This window comes from Pinus tabuliformis, chromosome 3_2 (genome assembly GCF_031772625.1).
Source record: "Pinus tabuliformis cultivar Carrire ecotype Pingquan chromosome 3_2, CPIR1, whole genome shotgun sequence".
Taxonomy (NCBI): domain Eukaryota; kingdom Viridiplantae; phylum Streptophyta; class Pinopsida; order Pinales; family Pinaceae; genus Pinus; species Pinus tabuliformis.
In genome coordinates this window covers 325,351,854-325,360,768 of record NC_142302.1, presented here as the reverse complement: position 1 = coordinate 325,360,768, position 8,915 = coordinate 325,351,854, and positions in this window count along the sequence as shown.

The window sequence follows — 8,915 nt, the reverse complement described above, 5'->3', positions numbered from 1 at the left end:
ATAAAAAAATCTTGCTGGAAATTTAATTGCAGATATGATACTCATAGTTTGAGTCGTAATAAATCTTCTCTTGTAGAAATATGTTCTTCATTTTCAGTGATTGTCACCAGATCTCTCACTGCACTCCAAAAATATTCCTCATCAATCTCATCTTTGTATCGGTAATCATCTTGTTCATCATATGCTTCCTCGGGTGGAAAAAGCTCAAACCATGATGCTCACAATAGTAGGCATATGCTTTCTTCAAGCATGTAATCGTGCATGCTCCCATCTAGTGCTCTGTACACATACAACGAGGAGAAACAGTGCTTGAATTGACGACACAAAGGATTGTCCATGTAAGAAGCCCATCGAAGGATGCATGATATGCAGTAATTATGCCCACACCTTTTATCTGAGTAGTCTCTTCATCCTCATTCAACAAGCCACAATCTTCACTGCCAGCAAAATCCATAACAATCTTTGGATTTAATTTAAAAAAAAAAAAAACCGTTTTTTTAACGCAGATACCAAAATAGGAGAACTGAAATTTACTCTCAAACTGTTAGGAATCCAAGGAAACAATTTCTGGGTTATGAAACTCATTTGGTTCTAAAAAAAAACCCATGTCTTAATTTTTCTTCCAGATTTGTTTGTGTTTGATCACAAAACGTGATTCAAAAAGATGTGTCAAAATTGTTACGTCTTCTGGTAATGCATACACAAAATCTCATCCTTATGGCGATGCAACCAGAAACCCATGCCTACTTCCACAACTGCACACGTGATAATGAGAAACAAGGACAAAAACAATGTCTCCCTGTTCATATGGGATTTCAATCTGCTTCATTTTGATGGTGCACCTGAGCTATTCAACATGGCTTTGATCTCTTGACAATCAACTCTAAGATTACAACAGCCCGAGAAGTATTTTTCAGCTCACAACCTCGCAGTTTGATGGCTCAAGTGAACCTGTAAATCCCCATCAGTGTTGAATAATCCTCCCCAAGTGCCTTTTCCACCACATCCACTATTTTTGGGACGACCATTTTTGGCAGAATGCGAACGCTTGTCGTGATGCTTGCCCACAACGCACCTACCAGATCAGGTTTCACGTGAAGTTACTGTCCAGACCTTGGGGAGATGGGGAGATGGGGGATTTACAGGATTTTCACTAAATCCTTGCTCAAGGCACAACTCGCAGAAGCTCTCGTTGAAAAATTCGATCTATTCCATATGCCTTCAATTCCATGTTTTGCTTTTTTCTTTGCATTTGTTTTGCTTTACTTTTGATTTGCATTTACCTTTGTATTTAATTATATATTTTTAGTTCTAATTATAGTTGATGTTTGTTATGATTGTATATTAATATATTAATTGTATTAATATGTTGATATAATTGTATTACTTTTTATAGTTGTAATTTTTTATTTGTTATGTAATTTGTTGTATATAATTGTTGTTAAATTTGTTATGTATTTTTAATTGTAATTTGTTATGTTATAATATATGATGGTATTAATACATTGTTTTATAATGTTAGGTTATGATTGTTATTGTTATGTTATGATTGTTATCATTTAAAAAAAACAAAGCAAATAAAAAAAATTGTTATGTTTTTTTCTGTGACAATTACTGTTTGAAGGGTTTAAAGGGTGAGTATTGACATAAAACAAAACTTTGGTGGTATGCAAATTGAGAAAATCATGAGAATTACAGAAACTGCTTGGAACAGGTGCAAAATTAAAAAAGTTAAAAAAAATAAAAAAAAACACTTTCCACAAATTACACGCAGGTTTGAAAATAAATAATGGAATACTTGGAAACAAATTTCGAAAATCGATTTATTAAACATTTGGAGGATTCTATAGATGATGATTATCTTGTTACAATAGTTTCAATTTGGCATTAAACTCATAACATCTTTCTGTTGAATGCTTTTATGTGACATACTAATATGCAGAACACAACGGATTTTTCTAATGCCAAGATTTTTGCCAAGCACATTTCATGAGTTATCTGACACAAATAGGGAGTATTACTATTCATGGTAATTTTTTTGAATTGATACTAATATCATGGATTGATTTAATTTCAACAGTTTGATTTTTCTTAAATCTGTTTATTTGGTATGAAATTTTTGCGTAAGAATCATGAAGGAAACGCACATTTCTTCTTAAAGACACCTATGTTTTATTTCTGCCAAGTTTTTTTACAGGTTATAAGACAATCAAGTGATCATTAAGGAGATTACATTGTGACGACAATTGGTCTTCCAAACACTAAATTCATAAAAAAATTCTAAAGACAAATCCATCTCCACAACCACTACCTTGCACCTCCCTTTTTGAAAAGGATTTTGAATTCCACCAATTATAAATCCATAAACCATGGCATTTCCATATCCATTTTTCACAGCAAGAGTTCTTATTCATACACCATGCATTTCCTTTCATCCATTCCTTACAAGCTTATTGTCATTTTCCTTGTCATTACCATTCCCTTTCATTTCTGCCAATAAAACCCTGCTTCTATGTATATCATTGAGTCAAAGTCCTAGAGTCTAATTATCTTTATAAAAACACCTAGAGGCTTGCATGCCTTAATGGCAAGTACTCTTGCCAATGAACAATGGGAGTACATTAATATCCCTTGTTCGTTGGATCTTGTAGGTGACTCGACCACAAAAAATTTATTTGTACCTACAAAGATGTATTAGGCATCTTGACTCCCATTGGAATCAATGGTGGGAACTCTTTTGTTGGCTAGTGGCATTCATTAATGGCCACTAAGTCAACAAATTTTTGCTATGTTCAACATTGGCACATTTATTCACATAGTAAGATTTGTGCCATCAAGCATTGAAGACTTGAAGACCCATAATTTGAAATAGATGTAGCAGATTTCCTTTCATTATTTTTCAATTTGTCATGACTTGAGGACAAGTCAATAAATAAGGCAGGAGGGGATGTAACTTCTATATTTTGTATACCTTCCAAGCATTATACATTTTTACCCATATTCAACAAACCCATCAAATTCATCAGACTATCCAGCAGAAGATATAGCAGCAGATATGACAATACAGATCCATCTTTCATCCACAACTTACATAAGAAACTTCAGATCAGAATTACAGCAGCTAAACATGCATGATTCATCCACTTCTTTAGGTAAGTAAGGTATGATGTTTTCTAACCTTTAATCTTGAACTTCTTTTTAGATGCTAAAATGATGATATTTGGAGAATATTCCACTATTTCACTATTCCCTTTTTCATTAAAAATTGCCAATTGCCATCAGTTGTGGGGGGGGGGGGGTGGGAATTACACACTTCATTTCTTTCTCTCATGCATATTACATCTTAACCCAGAAAGTCTTCCCACAATAAAAACTACTACAAAATGATGAGCATATTAAATGACTTCTTAAAAATGATTGATCTCAACAAAGTAAATAATGATTGTAACACAAGAACCAATCATTAAAAAGAGATCTCAACAAAGTAAATAATGATTGTAACACAAGAACCAATCATTCAAAGATGCAAATGCTTTGCGAAAATAAAAGTTATCGAAAGATGTGAAAAGTTAAAATGAAGTCCATGATTGAAAGATGGTTGTTACACAAGAACCAAACATCTTGTAAAAGCAAGCTCATCTAAGAATCAAATCAAATAAGTCATTGTAGTAGCTTGCATGAGGACATGCAAGAGATTTAGTTGGGGGGTATGTCGGGCTTCAAAATGTCATACAAATATCACTCATTACCATACATTTTTCACCTATGCTTCCATTATATCACCATTATTCACTACCATGTCACTTCATTTTCTCTATTGTTTGGGTCTCATTTATATCTTCCAAATATTATTTATTTTTAAGCATTTTTAAGAGAAATTCTTGATTAAATATTATAAAATAGTATATTTTACTTCATATATGGAAAGTGGATTGTTTTTGTAACATGTGTAGGTACAAAGGAAGCTTCCAAGACACCTTTATGCGGCCTTGAATGATAAAATTCGAATTTGATAAGATAAGCCTCATGGAGAAGATCAAGGAAAAAAGGGGGTTATGTGTCTAGATGGTTGAGAGATGGATGGAACTAAAGAGAGATTAGTGGATCATCATTATGAGTTTGTTATTTCATCCCATTGTATAAATGGGAGTACAATCTACTCCATTTGTAATTTAGATTTCCATTTGTAATCTTAGAGTTTGTAATCTTAGAGTTGGTTTGTGCATTGTGATGGAGATTTTCAAATAAAGAATCATACTTTGATTTTGTTACTTCTACATTTGAATCTCCTTTGAAGTGGTGTGCTTGTGGAGTTATGGAGGGCCCCCATGGCCTCACTTGCATGCTTATTTTAGGTATAATTTAATTTATGTTTTTATTTCATTTCAGCTTTTAAGTTCTTGTTAGATATTCTAATTGTTGGAAGATATCTTAAAAATTCATGTGTTCTTGTAAGGGAACCTTAAGACCTCCGACAAATTAGGAATCTCTCTAGTTTGTTTAGTTGTTGGAAGAAATCTTAAAATTCATGTGTTCTTGTAAGGGAACCCTAAGATCTATGACAAATTAGGAATCTCTCTATTTTGTTTAGTTATTGGAAGAGATCTTGTCGAATGTGTTCTTGTAAGAGAACCAATAGATCTCAGATAAATTAGAAATATTTCTAGACCTATAGGTGGTACTTCTAAGTTTACCTTCCCGGGTTGACATTAATTGAACTGTAATTTGCATCCGCATTCTATACCAAACAAGTGTCAATTGGTGCAGAGAACAAAGTGTCAGAGCAAAGCGGTGCAAGATTTCATGAGATGGAGAAGCATGCAAGCAAAGAGGGCACAAATTTAAGCAAGGGTCACTGTTGGTTACAGAATGGTAGATTGGTATGGCAAGAAAACTTGGTCAGGATTCAACACAAGTATATGGCTTATTCAACAAAAATTCGCCATGAGGATAGTTGGAAAGTCAGGAATTTATTTTAAGGCTGAAAAGAAGAGGATGTTGTTATTCTCTCATTTACTGTTTAGTTTAGTTTCATCACTTCAATGAGCTTTTGGGGTCCAAAAGGTTCTCATTTGGGAGGTATGATCAGGAGCTCAAGTCCAAGCCATGGAAAAATCTCAAAATTGAAAGTGTTAAAAATTAATTGCAACTTGAATGACCGGATAGGCCTCGTCGATGTGATCCCGATGTTGTGAATGGTTCAAAAATCTAACACTATATGGAGAAGTTATTGCATTTTGAAAATGCCCAATAACTTGCAAAATTTGAATTTTGAAAAAAAATTAAAAAAAGAATATTTTGAGGAATATTCCCCAAAATATTCACGGGAATATTATGTTCTGATGGCCAATTATGGAATGCCACGTGGCTTGCCCGGAGGCCGCCACCTGGACCCTAGAACGCAAAGTTTGTTGCGGTAAAATTTTTATGGAGCTCGCGGGATTCGACCCTAGGTTGGGAGGCCGCCAGCCTACAGGCCTAACTAGCCCGCCTAACGATGATTCCTAATAGTTAAAGGACTTAGTTTATATTTGAATTTTGATGGATTTAAGTTTGATCGGAAAAGGGGCCAGCCCCTAGCCATACAACCGGAACTTGATGACCTCACCCTAAACCCAGCGCGATAGTTATGGACACAGTTATGCTTAGCTAGTCACATGCCCATGGTTACCGCTGACAATTATGGCCCATTTGGTGGTCAGTTGGTGGAGTGTTCCAAATTTGGCGGATTTAGCCAAGATTATCTATAGTTAACTCTAGTCCTCCACATTTGGTGGAGTTTTTTTAGGGCAAACTAGGAGAAAACTTCAGTTAGCCATAACCTTGGCATGGGAGAACCTTTTTGGATGATTTTTTTTTTTTTTTTTTTTGTATCTCCTCATCATTATGGAGCTATTGGTACAAGTTGCAGAGCCATTGGAGTTCATATTCAGCCCCGTTTTCTTCAGGGAAGCCAAGAGAGCCATCAGGGCCAAGAGGGAGTTGGAGCTGTGTTAGGCTATGCTTAACCATTTGAAGTGAACCAATAGTCATTTTCAGCTATTTTCAGCATTCCAGAGCTATTGGGATAGGTTCCAGAGGTAGTAGAGGTGTTCTACAACCATTTTAGCTTCAGGGAAGCTTTTTGAGCCATCAGGGCCATTTGGGAAATGGAGCTGTTTTGAGTTGTACCTCTTTGTTTGAGGTGAACCAAAGATCATTTCCTACTATTTTCGACCTTCTGAACCTATTGGAAGAGGTTTCAAATCTGTTTGAAGACTTTCAGAGCCCGAAAAGCTTCAGGAGAGTTTTCAGAGCCTACAGGGCCATTTGGAGAAGGCACTGTATTGGGTAATCTTTCACTGTTTAGTGATTTTGGAAAGGCATTCTTAGCTTTTTTTATGTCTTCTGAATCTGTTTTTGCATTCAGATTTTCCTATTGAGGCACTTTTAAACTTTTATTGCATTTGAGAGCATTATAATACAAGAGGACAAGCTCATTTTGGGAGGCTTGATCCAGGAGACGTTGCCCAGGAGGGGTGAACTGCTCACCAAACTTCTGTGTCATGCTATGTTGAAGTTATCTTGTTGTGTATTTATGATTTAATAAGTTAAACAACAAACTAAAATAACTTGCCCTTACACATAAAATCATAAACAGTTACCAAAAACACCTTGTTTATTTCGCAAGACAAGAAGTATTTTGCACACATTTAAATTAATGAAGATGGATACCTTGCACACATTTTCAAGTACTTCCATTTTTAGATCAACCGAACACATTATGCTGATGTTGAGAAATTGGATTTGGTTGTCATGCAGGTTTTTCAGCGCTTTCAGCATTACATTCTACTCCGCACTATCACTGTGATTTTGGAATGAAACCCCATGACCTAAATCTTGACTCGTCAGTTGCTAGGGGGCAAGTATTTGACATGGATTGTTATCCTCCAAGAATTTTATTTGGTGTTTACTACTCCCAAATCTAAGAAATCACTGGTCTTTGTTCATTTGATTTGCTCCCGGATGAGACTCTTTTCTTAATTAGCAATTTCGACCCCTGGTACAGTGATATCATTGTATATCTCCACACCATCCACCTTCTCATCTGTGTTGACCAAGGATGATCACCGATGCATTCAGAATCAATCTCAACCTTACCATATAATTGGAGATACTTTATATCACGTTGGTGTCGATTCAATTCTTCATCGTTGTCTCACTCTTGAGGAGGCTGAGAGATTCTTGAATGACTGCTATTCTATAGCACGTGGTGGTCAACTGTCTGGATATGCTACTACTCAAAAAATCCTTTGTGTTGGTAATTTTTTGGCCCCCTATCTTGAAGGATTTCATCCTTGCCGTTCACAAGTGCCATGTGTACCAAATTTATCAACGTAAGATGTGCGACCCACCCACTCACCTACACCCCGTTATTACCATCGGTCCTTTTTCCAAATGGGGCATCGACTATATGACCTGTAACCCTCGTTCAGCCGGGGGCATGGGTATATTGTCATTGCTGTGGACTATTTAACCAAATGAGCTAAAGCGATGCCTACATACTCTACAGACGGTAAAACAATGGCTCAATTTCTATTCAATCACGTTATTTCTAGGTTTGGAGTGCCTCAGGCCATTGTCATCGACCATGGCTCCCATTTTTTATATTACATGATGGCTGAGCTGACTTCTACATTGGGCTTGCACCACGATGGCTCAACCCTGTACTACCCTCAGGCCAATGGCGAAGTTGAAGTTGTGAAATTTTTTTTTGTCACGATGCTTCAACACACCATTGGGATGCACAAGTCAAATTGGCATCTCATGCACTTTTCAGCTTTGTGGGCTTACCAAACCTCGGCCAAGGATGCAACTGGATTTGCACCATTCTAGCTAGTCTATGGTCTGGAAGAAACTTTACCGATTCAGTGTGAAATCCCATCCCTCAAGCTAGCTATCGAACTTCTCCCTGAGACCTCACCTTAGGAAGAGAATCTCCTTTACCTAGAACAACTTGATCAGACTCACTGTCTTGCTTCTTTGGTTATCGAAGCACAGAAAAAGAGGGTCAAGTCCCATTTTGATTAGTCTGTCTCCCCTCGAGATTTTTCTGAGAGCAATTTGTTTCTTCCGTATGATCAAGCCAATGATAAGCTGGGGGCAGGAAATTTTGAACCCATGTGGCATGGGACCTACATTGTTAAACTTGTGTTACAGAAAGGGGCCTATGAGCTCATTAACTATGAGGGAAATCCCTTAGACAAGCCTCGGAATGGGCTTAATTTCAAAAAGTACTATGCTTAAGTCATCTTGCATGGTTACTTTTGTACAATAGTGTGTGACTAATTTTTTTACAGTGTGGTTCGGTGTGTTGTTTTGCAAGCATCTTTCCTGCATATTATGTTTTTGCATGCTTTGCAGACGTCAGTGTCTCTTCACATCAGTTTCGCTGATGGTGCTTGTCATAGTACCCAGAATCTATCATTCACGGCATGGGCCATTTATGACCCCCATGGTGAGTTGACTGATGTTCAAGGTATTTGTCTAGGTCGAACAACTAATAACATCGCTAACTATAGTTCAGTTATCGAATTGTTGTCAAAAGCTATCACTCCTGGCATCCGGTAATTAGTTGTCAACCTTGATTCACAGCTTGTCATCCTTCAACTCAATGGGCAATATTCTGTCAAAAACCCTCAGATATTGAGAATGCATCTACATATTCGTCTACTAGAGAGAAATTTTGATTACATTACATATCATCATATTCCTAGACACATGAATATGTTAACAGATGCATTAGCTAATTATGTGTTAGATAAACATTTGTGAAACATGTAAAAACTCAAAGAAAAAAACATATGTAATCAAGGAAGTACAACACATATATGTGTGTGTGTGTGTCGGTAATGTTTGTCATACATCAAAACCTC